Genomic DNA, 19,809 nt, shown 5'->3' with positions numbered 1-19,809 from the left:
AACAACAGATTCGGTTGAAGTTGGTTGGAAACAACAGATTTCGGTTGAAGTTGGTTGGAAACAACAGATTTCGGTTGAAGTTGGTTAGAAACAACAGATTTTGGTCGAAGTTGGTTAGAAACAACAGATTTTGGTCGAAGTTGATGATTTCGGTTGAAGTTGGTTAGAAACAACAGATTTTGGTTGAAGTTGGTTTGAAACAACAGATTTTGGCTAAAGTTGATGATTTCGGTTGAAGTTGGTTAGAAATAACAGATTTTGGTCGAAGTTGGTTAGAAATAACAGATTTTGGTCGAAGTTGATGATTTCGGTTGAAGTTGGTTAGAAACAACAGATTTTGGTCGAAGTTGGTTAGAAACAACAGATTTTGGCTAAAGTTGATGATTTCGGTTGAAGTTGGTTAGAAACAACAGATTTTGGTTGAAGTTGGTTAGAAACAACAGATTTTGGTTAAAGTTGGTTAGAAATAACAGATTTTGGTCGAAGTTGATTATTTCGGTTGAAATTGGTTGGAAACAACAGATTTTGGTTAAAGTTGGTTAGAAACTACAGATTTTGGTTGAAGTTTTTTAGAAACAACAGATTTTGGTCGAAGTTGGTTAGAAACAACAGATTTTGGTCGAAGTTGATGATTTTGGTTGAAGTTGGTTAGAAACAAGAGATTTTGGTCGAAGTTGATGATTTCGGTTGAAGTTGGTTAGAAAAAACAGATTTTGGTTGAAGTTGGTTAGAAACAACAGATTTTGGTTGAAGTTGGTTAGAAACAACAGATTTTGGTTGAAGTTGGTTAGAAATAACAGATTTTGGTTGAAGTTGGTTAGAAACAACAGATTTTTTTCGAAGTTGGTTAGAAACAACAGATTTTGGTCGAAGTTGATGATTTCGGTTGAAGTTGGTTAGAAACAACAGAATTTGGTTGAAGTTGGTTAGAAACAACAGATTTTGGTTGAAGTTGGTTAGAAACAACAGATTTTGGTTGAAGTTGGTTTGAAACAACAGATTTTGGTTAAAGTTAGTTAGAAACAACAGATTTTGGTTTAAGTTGGTTAGAAACAATAGATTTTGGTTGAAGTTGGTTAGAAACAACAGATTTTGGTCGAAGTTGATGATTTTGGTTGAAGTTGGTTAGAAACAACAGATTTTGGTTGAAGTTGGTTAGAAACAACAGATTTTGGTTGAAGTTGGTAAGAAACAACAGATTTTGGTTGAAGTTGGTTAGAAACAACAGATTTTGGTTGAAGTTAATGATTTCGGTTGAAGTTGGTTTGAAACAACAGATTTTGGTTGAAGTTAGTTAGAAACAACAGATTTTGGTTTAAGTTGGTTAGAAACAATAGATTTTGGTTGAAGTTGGTTAGAAACAACAGATTTTGGTCGAAGTTGATGATTTCGGTTGAAGTTGGTTAGAAACAACAGATTTTGGTTGAAGTTGGTTAGAAACAACAGATTTCGGTTGAAGTTGGTTAGAAACAACAGATTTTGGTTGAAGTTGGTTAGAAACAACAGATTTCGGTTGAAGTTGGTTAGAAACAACAGATTTTGGTCGAAGTTGATGATTTCGGTTGAAGTTGGTTAGAAACAACAGATTTTGGTTGAAGTTGGTAAGAAACAACAGATTTTGGTCGAAGTTGGTTAGAAACAACAGATTTTGGTTGAAGTTGATGATTTCGGTTGAAGTTGGTTAGAAACAACAGATTTTGGTTGAAGTTGGTTTGAAACAACAGATTTTGGTTGAAGTTGGTTAGAAACAACAGATTTTGGTCGAAGTTGATGATTTCGGTTGAAGTTGGTTAGAAACAACAGATTTTGGTTAAAGTTGGTTAGAAACAACAGATTTTGGTTGAAGTTGGTTAGAAACAACAGATTTTGGTTGAAGTTGATGATTTCGGTTGAAGTTGGTTAGAAACAACAGATTTTGGTCGAAGTTGGTTAGAAACAACAGATTTTGGTCGAAGTTGATGATTTCGGTTGAAGTTGGTTAGAAACAACAGATTTTGGTTGAAGTTGATGATTTCGGTTGAAGTTGGTTAGAAACAACAGATTTTGGTTGAAGTTGGTTAGAAACAACAGATTTTTTTTGAAGTTGATGATTTCGGTTGAAGTTGGTTAGGAACAACAGATTTTGGTCGAAGTTGATGATTTCGGTTGAAGTTGGTAAGAAAAAACAGATTTTGGTTGAAGTTGGTTAGAAACAAGAGATTTTGGTTGAAGTTGGTTAGGAACAACAGATTTTGGTTGAAGTTGGTTAGAAACAAGAGATTTTGGTTGAAGTTGATGATTTCGGTTGAAGTTGGTTCGAAACAACAGATTTTGGTTGAAGTTGGTTAGGAACAACAGATTTTGGTCGAAGTTGATGATTTCGGTTGAAGTTGGTAAGAAACAACAGATTCGGTTGAAGTTGGTTAGAAACAACAGATTTTGGTTAAAGTTGGTTAGAAACAACAGATTTTGGTTGAAGTTGGTTACGAACAATAGATTTTGGTTGAAGTTGATGATTTCGGTTGAAGTTGGTTAGAAACAACAGATTTTGGTCGAAGTTGGTTAGAAACAACAGATTTTGGTCGAAGTTGATGATTTCGGTTGAAGTTGGTTAGAAACAACAGATTTTGGTTGAAGTTGATGATTTCGGTTGAAGTTGGTTAGAAACAACAGATTTTGGTTGAAGTTGGTTAGAAACAACAGATTTTTTTTGAAGTTGATGATTTCGGTTGAAGTTGGTAAGAAACAACAGATTTTGGTCGAAGTTGATGATTTCGGTTGAAGTTGGTTAGAAACAACAGATTTTGGTTAAAGTTGGTTAGAAACAACAGATTTTGGTTGAAGTTGGTTAGGAACAACAGATTTTGGTGGAAGTTAGTTAGAAACAACAGATTTTGGTTGAAGTTCGTTAGAAACAACAGATTTTGGTCGAAGTTGATGATTTCGGTTGAAGTTGGTTAGAAACAACAGATTTTGGTTGAAGTTGGTTAGAAACAAGAGATTTTGGTTGAAGTTGATGATTTCGGTTGAAGTTAGTTCGAAACAACAGATTTTGGTTGAAGTTGGTTAGGAACAACAGATTTTGGTCGAAAATGATGATTTCGGTTGAAGTTGGTTAGAAACAACAGATTTTGGTTAAAGTTGGTTAGAAACAACAGATTTTGGTTGAAGTTGGTTAGGAACAACAGATTTTGGTTGAAGTTGATGATTTCGGTTGAAGTTGGTAAGAAACAACAGATTTTGGTCGAAGTTGGTTAGAAACAACAGATTTTGGTCGAAGTTGATGATTTCGGTTGAAGTTGGTTAGAAACAACAGATTTTGGTTGAAGTTGGTTAGAAACAACAGATTTTGGTTGAAGTTGGTTTGAAACAACAGATTTTGGTTGAAGTTAGTTAGAAACAACAGATTTTGGTTGAAGTTGATGATTTCGGTTGAAGTTGGTTAGAAACAACAGAATTTGGTTGAAGTTGGTTAGGAACAACAGATTTTGGTCGAAGTTGATGATTTCGGTTGAAGTTGGTTAGAAACAACAGATATTGGTTGAAGTTGGTTAGAAACAACAGATTTTGGTCGAAGTTGGTTAGAAACAACAGATTTTGGTCGAAGTTGATGATTTCGGTTGAAGTTGGTTAGAAACAACAGAATTTGGTTGAAGTTGGTTAGAAACAACAGATTTTGGTTGAAGTTGGTTTGAAACAACAGATTTTGGTTGAAGTTAGTTAGAAACAACAGATTTTGGTTGAAGTTGGTTAGAAACAACAGATTATGGTTGAAGTTAGTTAGAAACAACAGATTTTGGTTGAAGTTGGTTAGAAACAACAGATTTTGGTTGAAGTTGATGATTTCGGTTGAAGTTAGTTAGAAACAACAGATTTTGGTTGAAGTTGGTTAGAAACAACAGATTTTGGTCGAAGTTGATGATTTCGGTTGAAGTTGGTTAGAAACAAGAGATTTTGGTTGAAGTTGGTTAGAAACAACAAATTTTGGTTGAAGTTCGTTAGAAACAACAGATTTTGGTCGAAGTTGATGATTTCGGTTGAAGTTGGTTAGAAACAAGAGATTTTGGTTGAAGTTGGTTAGAAACAAGAGATTTTGGTTGAAGTTGATGATTTCGGTTGAAGTTAGTTCGAAACAACAGATTTTGGTTGAAGTTGGTTAGGAACAACAGATTTTGGTCGAAGTTGATGATTTCGGTTGAAGTTGGTTAGAAACAACAGATTTTGGTTAAAGTTGGTTAGAAACAACAGATTTTGGTTGAAGTTGGTTAGAAACAACAGATTTTGGTTGAAGTTGATGATTTCGGTTGAAGTTGGTTAGAAACAACAGATTTTGGTCGAAGTTGGTTAGAAACAACAGATTTTGGTCGAAGTTGATGATTTCGGTTGAAGTTGGTTAGAAACAACAGATTTTGGTTGAAGTTGATGATTTCGGTTGAAGTTGGTTAGAAACAACAGATTTTGGTTGAAGTTGATGATTTCGGTTGAAGTTGGTTAGAAACAACAGAATTTGGTTGAAGTTGGTTAGGAACAACAGATTTTGGTCGAAGTTGATGATTTCGGTTGAAGTTGGTTAGAAACAACAGATTTTGGTTGAAGTTGGTTAGAAACAACAGATTTTGGTCGAAGTTGGTTAGAAACAACAGATTTTGGTCGAAGTTGATGATTTCGGTTGAAGTTGGTTAGAAACAACAGAATTTGGTTGAAGTTGGTTTGAAACAACAGATTTTGGTTGAAGTTAGTTAGACACAACAGATTTTGGTTGAAGTTGGTTAGAAACAACAGATTATGGTTGAAGTTAGTTAGAAACAACAGATTTTGGTTGAAGTTGGTTAGAAACAACAGATTTTGGTTGAAGTTGATGATTTCGGTTGAAGTTAGTTAGACACAACAGATTTTGGTTAAAGTTGGTTAGAAACAACAAATTTTGGTCGAAGTTAGTTAGAAACAACAGATTTTGGTTGAAGTTGGTTAGAAACGAGAGATTTTGGTTGAAGTTAGTTAGAAACAACAGATTTTGGTTGAAGTTGGTTAGAAACAACAGATTATGGTTGAAGTTAGTTAGAAACAACAGATTTTGGTTGAAGTTGGTTAGAAACAACAGATTTTGGTTGAAGTTGATGATTTCGGTTGAAGTTAGTTAGACACAACAGATTTTGGTTAAAGTTGGTTAGAAACAACAAATTTTGGTCGAAGTTAGTTAGAAACAACAGATTTTGGTTGAAGTTGGTTTGAAACAACAGATTTTGGTTGAAGTTAGTTAGAAACAATAGATTTTGGTTGAAGTTAGTTAGAAACAACAGATTTTGGTTGAAGTTGGTTAGAAACAACAGATTTTGGTTGAAGTTAGTTAGAAACAACAGATTTTGGTTGAAGTTGGTTAGAAACGAGAGATTTTGGTTGAAGTTGGTTAGAAACAAGAGATTTTGGTTGAAGTTAGTTAGAAACAACAGATTTTGGTTGAAGTTCGTTAGAAACAACAGATTTTGGTCGAAGTTGATGATTTCGGTTGAAGTTGGTTAGAAACAAGAGATTTTGGTTGAAGTTGGTTAGAAACAAGAGATTTTGGTTGAAGTTGATGATTTCGGTTGAAGTTAGTTAGACACAACAGATTTTGGTTAAAGTTGGTTAGAAACAACAGATTTTGGTTGAAGTTGGTTAGGAACAACAGATTTTGGTCGAAGTTGATGATTTCGGTTGAAGTTGGTTAGAAACAACAGATTTTGGTTAAAGTTGGTTAGAAACAACAGATTTTGGTTGAAGTTGGTTAGGAACAACAGATTTTGGTTGAAGTTGATGATTTCGGTTGAAGTTGGTTAGAAACAACAAATTTTGGTCGAAGTTGGTTGGAAACAACAGATTTTGGTCGAATTTGATGATTTCGGTTGAAGTTGGTTAGAAACAACAGATTTTGGTTGAAGTTGATGATTTCGGTTGAAGTTAGTTAGACACAACAGATTTTGGTTGAAGTTGATGATTTCGGTTGAAGTTGGTTAGAAACAACAGAATTTGGTTGAAGTTGGTTAGGAACAACAGATTTTGGTCGAAGTTGATGATTTCGGTTGAAGTTGGTTAGAAACAACAGATTTTGGTTGAAGTTGGTTAGAAACAACAGATTTTGGTCGAAGTTGGTTAGAAACAACAGATTTTGGTCGAAGTTGATGATTTCGGTTGAAGTTGGTTAGAAACAACAGAATTTGGTTGAAGTTGGTTAGAAACAACAGATTTTGGTTGAAGTTGGTTTGAAACAACAGATTTTGGTTGAAGTTAGTTAGAAACAACAGATTTTGGTTGAAGTTGGTTAGAAACAATAGATTATGGTTGAAGTTAGTTAGAAACAACAGATTTTGGTTGAAGTTGGTTAGAAACAACAGATTTTGGTTGAAGTTGATGATTTCGGTTGAAGTTAGTTAGACACAACAGATTTTGGTTGAAGTTGGTTAGAAACAACAGATTTTGGTTGAAGTTGATGATTTCGGTTGAAGTTAGTTAGACACAACAGATTTTGGTTAAAGTTGGTTAGAAACAACAAATTTTGGTCGAAGTTGGTTAGAAACAACAGATTTCGGTCGAAGTTGGTTAGAAACAACAGATTTTGGTTGAAGTTAATGATTTCGGTTGAAGTTGGTTAGAACAACAGATTTTGGTTGAAGTTGGTTAAAAACAACAGATTTTGGTTGAAGTTGATGATTTCGGTTGAAGTTGGTTAGAAACAACAGATTTTGGTTGAAGTTGGTTAGAAACAACAGATTTTGGTTGAAGTTGGTTAGAAACAACAGATTTTGGTCGAAGTTGATGATTTCGGTCGAAGTTGGTTAGAAACAACAGATTTTGGTTGAAGTTGGTTAGAAACAACAGATTTTGGTTAGAGTTGATGATTTCGGTTGAAGTTAGTTAGAAACAACAGATTTTGGTTGAAGTTTGTTAGGAACAACAGATTTTGGTCGAAGTTAATGATTTCGGTTGAAGTTGGTTAGAAACAACAGATTTTGGTTGAAGTTGGTTAGAAACAACAGATTTTGGTTGAAGTTGGTAAGAAACAACAGATTTTGGTCGAAGTTGATGATTTTGGTTGAAGTTGGTTAGAAACAACAGATTTTGGTTGAAGTTGGTTAGAAACAACAGATTTTGGTTGAAGTTGGTTAGAAACAACAGATTTTGGTCGAAGTTGATGATTTTGGTTTAAGTTGGTTAGAAACAACAGATTTTGGTCGAAGTTGGTTAGAAACAACAGATTTTGGTCGAAGTTGATGATTTCGGTTTAAGTTGGTTAGAAACAACAGATTTTGGTTGAAGTTGGTTAGAAACAACAGATTTTGGTTGAAGTTGGATAGAAACAACAGATTTTGGTTGAAGTTGGTTAGAAACAACAGATTTTGGTTGAAGTTGATGATTTCGGTTGAAGTTGGTTAGAAACAACAGATTTTGGTTGAAGTTGGTTAGAAACAACAGATTTTGGTCGAAGTTGATGATTTCGGTTGAAGTTGGTTAGAAACAACAGATTTTGGTTGAAGTTGGTTAGAAACAACAGATTTTGGTTGAAGTTGGTTAGAAACAACAGATTTTGGTCGAAGTTGATGATTTCGGTTGAAGTTGGTTAGAAACAACAGATTTTGGTTGAAGTTGGTTAGAAACAAGAGATTTTGGTTGAAGTTGATGATTTCGGTTGAAGTTGGTTAGAAACAACAGATTTTGGTTAAAGTTGGTTAGAAACAACAAATTTTGGTCGAGGTTGGTTAGAAACAACAGATTTCGGTCGAAGTTGGTTAGAAACAACAGATTTTGGTTGAAGTTAATGATTTCGGTTGAAGTTGGTTAGAAACAACAGATTTTGGTTGAAGTTGGTTAGAAACAACAGATTTTGGTTGAAGTTGATGATTTCGGTTGAAGTTGGTTAGAAACAACAGATTTTGGTTGAAGTTGGTTAGAAACAACAGATTTTGGTTGAAGTTGGTTAGAAACAACAGATTTTGGTTGAAGTTGGTTAGAAACAACAGATTTTGGTCGAAGTTGGTTAGAAACAACAGATTTTGGTCGAAGTTGATGATTTCGGTTTAAGTTGGTTAGAAACAACAGATTTTGGTTGAAGTTGGTTAGAAACAACAGATTTTGGTCGAAGTTGATGATTTCGGTTGAAGTTGGTTTGAAACAACAGATTTTGGTTGAAGTTGGTTAGAAAAAACAGATTTTGGTCGAAGTTGATGATTTCAGTTGAAGTTGGTTAGAAACAACAGATTTTGGTTGAAGTTAATGATTTCGGTTGAAGTTGGTTGGAAAAAACAGATTTTGGTTGAAGTTGGTTAGAAAAAACAGATTTTGGTCGAAGTTGATGATTTTGGTTGAAGTTGGTTAGAAACAACAGATTTTGGTTGAAGTTGGTTAGAAACAACAGATTTTGGTTGAAGTTGGTTAGAAACAACAGATTTTGGTCGAAGTTGGTTAGAAACAACAGATTTTGGTCGAAGTTGATGATTTCGGTTGAAGTTGGTTAGAAACAACAGATTTTGGTTGAAGTTGGTTAGAAACAACAGATTTTGGTTGAAGTTGGTTAGAAACAACAGATTTTGGTTGAAGTTGGTTAGAAACAACAGATTTTGGTTGAAGTTGGTTAGAAACAACAGATTTTGGTCGAAGTTGATTATTTCGGTTGAAGTTGGTTAGAAACAACATATTTTGGTCGAAGTTGGTTAGAAACAACAGATTTTGGTTGAAGTTGGTGATTTTGGTCGAAGTTGGTTAGAAACAACAGATTTTGGTTGAAGTTGGTTAGAAACAACAGATTTTGGTTGAAGTTGATGATTTCGGTTGAAGTTGGTTAGAAACAACAGATTTTTTTTGAAGTTGGTTAGAAACGACAGATTTTGGTTGAAGTTGGTTAGAAACAACAGATTTTGGTCGAAGTTGATGATTTCGATTGAAGTTGGTTAGAAACAACAGATTTTGGTTGAAGTTGGTTAGAAACAACAGATTTTGGTTGAAGTTGGTTAGAAACAACAGATTTTGGTTGAAGTTGGTTAGAAACAACAGATTTTGGTCGAAGTTGATGATTTTGGTTGAAGTTGGTTAGAAACAACAGATTTTGGTTGAAGTTTTTTAGAAACAACAGATTTTGGTTGAAGTTGGTTAGAAACAACAGATTTTGGTCGAAGTTGGTTAGAAACAACAGATTTTGGTCGAAGTTGATTATTTCGGTTGAAGTTGGTTAGAAACAACATATTTTGGTTGAAGTTGGTTAGAAACAACAGATTTTGGTTGAGGTTGGTTAGAAACAACAGATTTTGGTTGTAGTTGGATAGAAACAACAGATTTTGGTTGAAGTTGATGATTTCGGTCGAAGTTGGTTAGAAACAACAGATTTTGGTTGAAGTTGGTTAGAAACAACAGATTTTGGTTGAAGTTGGTTAGAAACAACAGATTTTGGTCGAAGTTGGTTAGAAACAACAGATTTCGGTCGAAGTTGATGATTTCGGTTGAAGTTGGTTAGAAACAACATATTTTGGTTGAAGTTGGTTAGAAACAACAGATTTTTTTCGAAGTTGATGATTTCGGTTGAAGTTGGTTAGAAACAACAGATTTTGGTTGAAGTTGATGATTTTGGTTGAAGTTGGTTAGAAACAACAGATTTTGGTTGAAGTTGGTTGGAAACAACAGATTTTGGTTGAAGTTGGTTAGAAACAACAGATTTTGGTTGAAGTTGGTTAGAAACAACAGATTTTGGTTTAAGTTGGTGATTTCGGTCGAAGTTGGTTAGAAACAACAGATTTTGTTTGAAGTTGGTTAGAAACAACAGATTTTGGTCGAAGTTGATGATTTCGGTTGAAGTTGGTTAGAAACAACAGATTTTGGTCGAAGTTGATGATTTCAGTTGAAGTTGGTTAGAAACAACAGATTTTGGTTGAAGTTGGTTAGAAACAACAGATTTTGGTTGAAGTTGGTTAGAAACAACAGATTTTGGTTGAAGTTGGTTAGAAACAACAGATTTTGGTTGAAGTTGGTTAGAAACAACAGATTTTGGTCGAAGTTGGTTAGAAACAACAGATTTCGGTCGAAGTTGATTATTTCGGTTGTAGTTGGTTAGAAACAACATATTTTGGTTGAAGTTGGTTAGAAATAACAGATTTTGGTTGAAATTGGTGATTTCGGTTGAAGTTGGTTAGAAACAACAGCTTTTGGTTGAAGTTAGTTAGAAACAACAGATTTCGGTTGAGGATGGTTAGAAACAACAGATTTTCTTCGAAGTTGGTTAGAAACAACAGATTTTGGTCGAAGTTGATGATTTCGGTTGAAGTTGGTTAGAAACAACATATTTTGGTTGAAGTTGATTAGAAACAACAGATTTTGGTTGAAGTTGATGATTTCGGTCGAAGTTGGTTAGAAACAACAGATTTTGGTTGAAGTTGGTTAAAAACAACAGATTTTGGTTGAAGTTGGTTAGAAACAACAGATTTTGGTTGAAGTTGGTTAGAAACAACAGATTTTGGTCGAAGTTGGTTAGAAATAACAGATTTCGGTCGAAGTTGATGATTTCGGTTGTAGTTGGTTAGAAACAACATATTTTGGTTGAAGTTGGTTAGAAATAACAGATTTTGGTTGAAGTTGATGATTTCAGTTGAAGTTGGTTAGAAACAACAGATTTTGGTTGAAGTTGGTTAGAAACAACAGATTTTGGTTGAAGTTGGTTAGAAACAACAGATTTTGGTTGAAGTTGATTAGAAACAACAGATTTTGGTTTAAGTTGGTGTCAAAACTGTTTGACATCCCTGTACTAGGACCGCTGGATTCCGGTAGAGGGCGTCAGGATATATAAATTATAATAGTGTTTATTCCAGCTTACAAAACGAGACTAACCTACGCGTCTGGTGCTGTAGCCAGACGGGACGCGTGGCAGTTTTACTTACTACTACCTATACATTTAATAGTTTCGTGAGATACGTTGTATCTCACGAATATTATAATAGTTTCTATTAAGTCTAATCTTACGTATACTAACTTAACTTAAATCGATCGTTTCGTATTGCTACCTAACTCCTCCCCGGGGTAGAAAAAGGACGTCCTCGGCCTGTAATTTATGAATCCAATGCAATTTGTCGGTCTTTGATGCAATTCGTATCACGCTTAGCATCTTTTCGGTTCTCGTTTCCGTTAATTTTAAGTTATTTTCTTTGTTATTCAGCTCTTAATTCTTTTCTTGTGTATTTTTATATTGTAATTATCTTTAAATGTTAATTCATTATCCTTTTTTACTCTAGATAGTTTAAACGGATCACGATCCTTTGTGAGTCTTTGCGATGATTTTATGAATACGGATTCATTTTGAATGAGTTTCTTGGGTTTTTCTAAATGCTGGTATTTATGCTCGTATTTCTCTTTGTTCTTATTTAGCCTATGTTGTACCACGCTTCGTAATTTTTCAAAATTTTCTTCAATCTCCTCGGTATTCGTTATATTACGCGTATTAAATATTATTGAACGAGGTTTACATTTTGTTACCGAATGGAAAGTATTGTTGTAAATATCTGTTATTATATTGATTTGTTGTTCTAGAGTAAAAGTCCTGTATTTATCTTTTAAAGTACGGTATAGTTCGATTAATGTTGAGTGGAACCTTTCCACTGTTCCGTTAGAACTTGAACAGCTCGCGTAGTGAATTTCTATGCCTAAGTCATTTAGAAATCCGACAAAATCAATTGATGTAAATGACGGCTCTTGATCGCATACGATTGTCGATGGACGTCCGAATTGGCGAATATGCTCTGTAACAGCTGTTTTTAAATCTACTATTGTTCTTGTCTGTATTGGGATTGTATTTGCAAATTTCGAAAATGAGTCGACAATCGTTAGCCATTTTGTTTTCTTCAGAAAGAAAATATCTATGTGAATCCTATCAAATGGTGCCGCGCCAAAAAAACTTTTCCGAATGAGTTTAGGTGGATTTCGGTCGTATTTGCTTAGTTTGCATTTGTTGCAGGATTGGATAAAAGTCTTGAGCTTGGTTTCTAGGCGAGGGAAAAAATAATGTTGATAAATTTGTAATTTGTTTTCGTTAACTCCCCTATGTGCTTCCTCGTGTGTCGCGCGTATGATTCTATCTTGCTCTGCCTCGTCTTGAATATCTTCCAATAATGTGTTAGAAATAACTATTTTGAATGATTTATCAATGTCTAACTTTTTATATGTTTCCTGAACTAATTGTATTATAGAGACGGGTAATTTGATACAATTGATCACTTTAGGATTTAGTTGGTTCTTAAATATGTTAATTATATCCTGTTCTTCATAATGTGGTTTGCAATAAGTGAACCTGTAATACTTAGGAAACATTTGCTCGGAGGTGAAGCTGACTGAATCATCTATTTTAATAATTATTTGCGTTTTAAATGAATTGATTGGTTTTTCTGTACAAGGAATGAAAAAGTCATCACTAGTATCTGCGGAATGTACAGTTTCACAATCGCTTGTCGTATAAGAGTTCGGGATTTGCACTAAAACTGAGCTTGTACTATTACTATTTGAACTTGGTGCTTGATTGTTGAAATTCGCTTCATTCGGCCTTATTCTCGATAATGCGTCTGCGATGACGTTGTTTCTTCCTGGTTTATATACCAAATCGTAATCGTATTCCTCTAATACTAACTTTCCCCTAACTATTCTCTGGTTTGAATTCGTAAGTGAGTAGGTTAATGGTTGGTGATCGGTCACAAGTTTGAAATGCCTTCCATAAAGGTACGGCCGAAAATGCTTTACAGCCCAAACCATCGCAAGCAATTCTTTCTCGGTGGTAGAATATTTCTCCTCTGTCTTATTTAGTGTGCGAGATGCGTATGCGACGGGCCTATCACTTTGCAAAGTACCTTGCGATAGGACAGCTCCTATTGCGAAATCGCTTGCGTCGGTTGTAAGTATGAAATCCTTAGAAAAATCGGGATAAATAAGTATTGGTTCCATTGTTAACAACCGTTTACATTTGTCGAAACATGCAGTTATCTCTGGTGTTATTTCGAATTCAACGTCTTTTCGTAATAATGCTGTTAACGGCTTAACTAATTTTGCAAAGTCCTTAATGAATTTCCTGTAATATCCTATAGTACCGAGGAACTGACGTAATTCTTTTTCTGTTTTAGGGGTTGGCCAGTTTTTTATAACATCAATTTTACTACTATTAGGTTTAACACCGTCTTCTGTAACTGTATGACCCAAAAAATCTACTTCCTTGCGAAAGAAGTTGCATTTACTTAATTGGATTTTCAAGTTCGCATCGCTGAGTTTTTTAAATATTTTCATTAAATCCCTTTTGTGATCTTGCAATGAACTTGAAAATATAATAATGTCATCCATGTAGACAAAACAGCAATTTCCTATTTCCTCCCTAAGAATACAGTCCATTACGCGTTGGAAAGTTGCTGGCGCGTTTTTTAAACCGAACGGCATGCGTGTGAATTCATATTTCCCTGATGTTACTGAAAACGCAGTTTTCTCGATATCTTCCTCCGCTAACTGGATCTGGTGAAATCCCGAAACTAAATCGATGGTCGAAAAGTAACAAGTTCTTCCTAGTTTATCTAGAATTTCAGATATTTCGGGGATTGGATATCTATCATTAATGGTTTTTTCGTTCAATTTTCGGTAATCTACTACCAACCGAAATTGTTTGTTTCCTAATGAATCGTCCTTTTTCGGAACTATCCACACGGGGGAAGTGTACGGCGATATAGATTCTCTGATTATTTCATCTTCTAACATCTTTTTAACCTGTCGCTGTACTTCAAGCTCGTAAACTTGTGGATATTTATACGATTTCGTATGAATGGGTATATTATCTGTAGTTCTTATTTTGTGCTTAATTTTGTGTGTAAACGTAAGCGGGTTGTTTTCAAAATATAAAACTTCCTTGTTTAACCTGATCACCTCGTGTATGGCTTGCTTTTCTTCTTCATTCAAATGATCTGTTGGTAGGGAATATTGGTCGCAACACTCCACTTCGGGTAGTTTACTTAAAGTTTGATAATCCGATCCTATTTCTACTTCATTGAAATTTATATCAGCTGAAAACGGATTACTCGTTCTTTCGATAGCTACGATCGCTTTTCCAGCTACGGCTGAATATAGGCCAGGTAATATTGTGTAATTTTTACATGCTATTTCGTCTTCGATCAAAAACGAACCGGTAGAATTCCTGGGTATCTCAATATATTGATATTTTTGTTCGCTTAAATTTAATTTGTAATTCTCTGAAAAATACTTTTTCAATTTAATTGTTTTTCTACCTACCGCCAAGGTGTTTTCTTTAATGTTTAGTCGAGCTCTCAAATCTCTTAGGCTTTCGTAACCGATAATGCCATTGAAAAATTTATGGAATTTAAATACGTAAAAAGTTAAAGGTTTCTTAATTTGAAATATATCAATTGAAGTGGATTTGTTTAGATTATGTTCGCCATTAACGTTGTTCACGCGTAATCCCTCTTCGTCTTTACACTCATCTAAACAAACGTTTTCGGGTGCAATGTAATTCTTATTTGCTCCGGTGTCAATTAAGAATTTTAGTTCGCCGTCTGTAGTGTGAATTGATACGTATGGTATGAAATTATTGCTATTCACTGCCCGCTTTAACTTGTTTCTTGAAATAGTAGATAAGTTTACCTCATGCACAGCATCCGCATTTTCGCAGTCTTGTTCATCGTCGCTGCTGTCACGCTGATGGCACCTTTCAGCGTGTTGGTTCTTGTAGTACCTTTCATGCGTTCCGTTGTGTGCGTTTATCTGCATCCTAGAAAGTTGCGTCTTCATCGAAACATCCCTATCGGATGATGGCTTTGATTTTGTTGAGGCTGTATGCGTGTTATCTGTATTTTTCCATCTTTCGGCGGCGTGCTTTGATGATTTATAGCGTCCAGAAGCTTGATCATAATTTTTATATTTACCGAAATTTGAACTGCTGTTTGTAATATTTCCGTTACTGCTTTTAGCTGTTTCTAGCTTTGTTCGATAAGCAGCATTAGAGTATTGCTCGGTTATCTCCAACGCATCCTCCAGCGTTTTGGGTTTGAAGCTTCGCACATACATGGATAAATTACAGTCCAACCCATCGATAAACCTCGTTAATGTCAGCAGGTCAAGCAAGTTACCTATGGCTGGCAACGAATCTTTGTATTCGTCCATCATAGCGGCCGATGTCCTCATGGATGTTTGAATAGATTTTACGTTCTTATAGAACTCTGATATAGACTTTTTTCCTTGTCTAGCATAGAATAAGGAATACATGTGCGTCGCTAGATCGCGCTTGTTTCCATATGTGGTCGTGATTGCCTCTTTGATTTCGGGCCATGTGTTCGGGTTGCCCGCTGCTACGAGCACTTCTTTTGCTTCGCCTTTTATTTTACTCTTCACCGTTCGGATGATTTGTGCGTAGATGGGCTGACCGACGAAGCTTTCGTAGAGGTTAAGTGTCTCTTCTGTATCTACGAGCCATGCGTTTGCCAATGATTTATTCCCATCGAAAACAGCAATGTGTTTAACCGGATCAGGGATAGACAACTTCAGCAATGGATCGTTGTAATTAGTATTTAATGTCGTTATGCTGTTCATCAACACTTGCTGGTTTAATGTAAGCAACTTCACTTGCTCCATTAATTGTCCTACGTCGGGCTCCATATTTCTCCTCCTGTCGAATTCTTTAGCACGTTTATCCGACACTTTGAACGTTAGTAAGGTTCTTTTTCTCACTCGATCCTGCTATTGCCGCAAATCAGCTGATATACGCTCAGCGACCGAAAACTCGGGACAACAGATGCCTCGTGCGTGGGCTCGGATTACACTTGTGAGAACCGTCGACTGCGCCAATTATAATAGTGTTTATTCCAGCTTACAAAACGAGACTAACCTACGCGTCTGGTGCTGTAGCCAGACGGGACGCGTGGCAGTTTTACTTACTACTACCTATACATTTAATAGTTTCGTGAGATACGTTGTATCTCACGAATATTATAATAGTTTCTATTAAGTCTAATCTTACGTATACTAACTTAACTTAAATCGATCGTTTCGTATTGCTACCTAACTTATATATATGGATATATATATACGGCAAGCGGGCCAGCGCTCTTATTTTCGGACTCGGCAAAAGTATAGTCAGGGCAATAAATTTGAACCGTGTTACATGAAATTCATGTGTTAAAATTTTGCCTACCACGATCCGAAAATTCGACATTTTCAAATTTAGTGCCATCGAAATTTAATGCTACCGAGCATTAAAGTGCGAATGTTGTGCGATTTACAAAGTAAAACGCAAGTGCGTATCACGAACCCTAGTTTTCCAAGTCGTAAAATCGTGAATTAAAAGCAGTGAAAAGTGAATTCGATAGGTGATTCTGAATCACAGCCGCCCGGGTTTTCGTTAACGTACGCGGACACGAATAGAGTGCGGTAGCGGGACACTTTCGCGCATCACTCGGAGAGATCACTTTTTTTATCGCGGGTGCAGTGTAATCGTTGCGGAGCGATTCGGAATCGCCACAGCCAACGGAACCGCGAGATATGGAGGATACAGGACGTGAACAGCCGCCAGCACCGGCTGAATATTCGGATCTGCCTACGGCTGATCCTACAAATCTACGCGTGCAACCACGCCAGGCACCACCATCGTTGATGACGGGCCATGACACCCCAGGGTCATCCAGGGTCAACCCAGTGCATCGAACCGTGCAGGGTAACATGGCTGGCGCGGCAACTCGCGACATCGACGAACGGAAGATACGTTCTTCCACACTCATGACACCGATTACTTTACCACAAGGTAGAGATTTAACTGATTCACCAATAACACCACACTACGAATTACGTCGGCCTACGCCAACGATCCCGAATGCGCCACCATCGCTTCGCAGCGCGTCGCCATCGCTCGACGGGCGTGTGGCGGCGACGCAATCACCGAGAAAGGACCGGACCGAGCTCGAAGCGATGGAATTAGACCTGAAGTTTCGGGAAATAGAGTTGGAGCGTCAGCAAATACAGCTTGAGAGGTTGAGGTTGAGTGTTCGACAGAAGGAGTTTGAAACCGTCGTGTTAAATGGTGATGTTATTGAAGGTGAAGAGGTTGATCGTGCAGCAAGGTACCGTGTGGGTGACAAAAGGACGAACCAGACCGACGCAGTGGCCGGAGAACACTCTGGTTTCGCGTTCCCAACAGCAACGGCCCCGAACGCGATTCCATCCTTAACCGCGCGCGCTTTCCCGCTGCATAGTACGGGTCGATTTGCAACGACTGAACCTCGCGGTAGCGGAACCAGTCGTTGGCCACAGATGGTCAGTAGGACCTTGCCATCCTTGAACCAGAGCCAGCTGTATGCGCGACAAAGTAAGTTACGGGATTTGCCACCCTTTTCTGGCCAGCCTGAAGAGTGGACCATGTTTATCGCTAACTATGAGCGAACCACTCAAATGTATGGTTATACGGATGAGGAGAACGTCGAGCGATTGTCGAAAGCTCTCTCTGGTAAGGCACGCGAAATGGTCGGGCATCGTTTGACGCACGCACAGCACCTTCCGCAGGTGTTAAATGTGCTTCGGCGACATTTCGGCAGGCCTGAAATCATCGTGCACCATCTGATACGAAAGATTCGCCAGCTTCCCTCGCCGCGATTAGAACGAGCAGAAACGATCGTCGACTTCGGGAACGCGGTTCAGGAGATGGCCGCTGTTATTTCGTCATCGGGCCTGTATGAGTACACGTTCAACGTTGCTTTGCTACAGGAAATGGTAGAAAAGCTTCCGCCTGTACTGTTGCGGGATTGGTCGCATTATCGTTTGCTCCTTAGTGTGCCGACTATCGATGACTTCAAAGACTGGATCGAAAAGGAGGTGGAAGCGGCTAGTTACAACACTTTACCGTCAGTTCATGAACCTAAAACGGAGGGGAAGCGTTTAGAAGGACGAAAAAACAAGCCAACGACATACCTGAACACAATGGTAAGCGAAACTCCTGAAACAGCTATTGAATCGTCTTCTTCCTCTCACAGAAAAGACGAGTCTTGCCTTACCTGCAAGGGATCATGTCGTAGACTAGACCAGTGTCCCACGTTCCTGGCAATGAATACGGATCAACGTTGGGCCGTCGTGCGCGGTAACGCATGCCGACAGTGTTTGCGTCGACACGGGGGCAGATGCAGATTACAAAAGTCGTGTGGGGTGAATGGTTGCCGGTTAACCCATCACGAACTTTTGCACGACGCAGAACAAAAACGAGGCTCAAACAACGTGCCCGGCGCTCAACAGCCGGAAGAGCCAACACGGATAAACAATGCGGTGAACTCGTCCATTACGGAGTCTATTAACTCCCATATGTCTACAACTGGAGGTGTGCTGTTGCAATACGTACCCATACTCCTGTTTGGAAATGGCAAGATTGTAGAAACGTATGCCTTCCTTGACAGTGGTTCAACAGGCACGTTCATTGAGGAAAGTTTAGTAGACGAACTGGGGCTTAACGGGACTCCCCATCCATTGCGCATCCGGTGGACCGGAGACCTCGAAAAGGAAGAAACCCGTTCCATGCGTTTGGCCATTCAGATCGCCAACCCAAAGAATAGGAACAAGGTTTTTACGCTTCCGAAAGTGCATTCTCTTGAGACCCTGTCGTTGCCATCACAATCATTTTCCACCGTAGAGGTTTCTAAAAAGCACAAACATTTAAAGGGCCTACCGTTACAATCTTATAAGAACGTTAAACCGCGTGTTCTCATCGGTATTGATAATTGTTACCTCATGCGACCCCTTCGATACGCAGAAGGCCAAAGACAAGAGCCAGCCGCTGTTAAGACACCTTTAGGGTGGATCGTCTTCGGAGAATCCGGTAATTCATCACGCGACGACCATGTCCATAATAAGTTCCACATTTGCGTGTGCGGAACAGACGATCTACAAAATATAGATAACGTTAGAAGTGAAATTTTCAAGATTGAGTCACTCGAAGTAACAAAGACTTCAGTGAAAATGCTTTCGAAAGATTACGAAAAGGCGATAGAAATACATACCGCAGCGAAGACGCTCCTAGGAAAACGGTATGAGACAGAGGAAGCGCAGGGTGCGAGAGATTGGTTCCTCACAGTATTTCCACCAGCTGCAAAGTCACGTGGGGTGAACCTCAACTCGTTTCCTCTAACCGGTCCGGACATATTAGCCTCGCTGTTAGCAGTTTTCTACAAAGTCCGTGAACATCGCATCGATATTGTTGGCGACATAAAGGAAATGTTCGTCCAGATAAGAATGAGATCTGAAGACCAACGATCGCAATTCTTTTTCAGGGACGTCAATGATATTGCTGGAAGAGAACCAGCGATTTATGCTATGGCGGTCATAACGTTCGGAACCACGTGCTCTCCTAGTAGCGCACAGTTTGTAAAGAACCGTAACGCATCTAGGTTTGAACACCCACATCCTCGGGCCAATCGCTGCATAAAGGAAGAACCTTATGTCGACGATATGTTGGCAAGTGTGGAGAAAGAAGAAGACGCGATTAAATTGGCCGAAGAAGTACATTACATCCAAATTCGCAATTTGCGCTCTAACTCGAAGAAGGTGATGAAAAGACTACAACAGGACGAGCAAACAGGTCCCGTTGTATGCACCGGCCACACCACATTCCTTGTGTACATAAAACACTTCACGCAAGAGATTTGGGCTGGGATAGACTGGGACCAGCAAATAGATGGTCGATTGGCAGAGAAATGGCTAAGCTGGATAAAAGTGTTACAGTGGCAGTTCAACCCCCCCGATACAACACATTCTGGCAGTTGCTCGGAACGATTAGTCCAATCGGTGAAAAAGGTACTTAGCGGTATA

The 19,809-nt window shown here is 37.8% G+C and overlaps 1 long non-coding RNA gene across 3 annotated transcripts; it reads left to right on the top strand.

Moving 5' to 3' along the window:
• The first annotated feature begins 1,255 nt into the window (after positions 1–1,255).
• On the top strand, positions 1,256–10,177 carry LOC125774453 (uncharacterized). 3 transcript variants are annotated; one of them, XR_007420911.1, is made up of 3 exons: positions 1,256–1,894; positions 7,708–7,737; positions 9,234–10,177. It is a non-coding gene; the product is annotated as an uncharacterized LOC125774453 (long non-coding RNA). The 3 variants fall into 3 exon arrangements; XR_007420912.1 differs by having other exon boundaries at positions 1,257–1,676; XR_007420913.1 differs by lacking the exon at positions 1,256–1,894 and adding an exon at positions 3,846–4,465.
• The last annotated feature ends 9,632 nt before the right edge of the window (positions 10,178–19,809 follow it).

The sequence above is a fragment of the Anopheles funestus genome, unplaced genomic scaffold (assembly GCF_943734845.2).
Source record: "Anopheles funestus unplaced genomic scaffold, idAnoFuneDA-416_04 scaffold_8_ctg1, whole genome shotgun sequence".
NCBI classification, from domain to species: domain Eukaryota; kingdom Metazoa; phylum Arthropoda; class Insecta; order Diptera; family Culicidae; genus Anopheles; species Anopheles funestus.
Note: the sequence above shows the minus strand (reverse complement) of the source record. Positions and strands in the feature narration are given on the sequence as shown.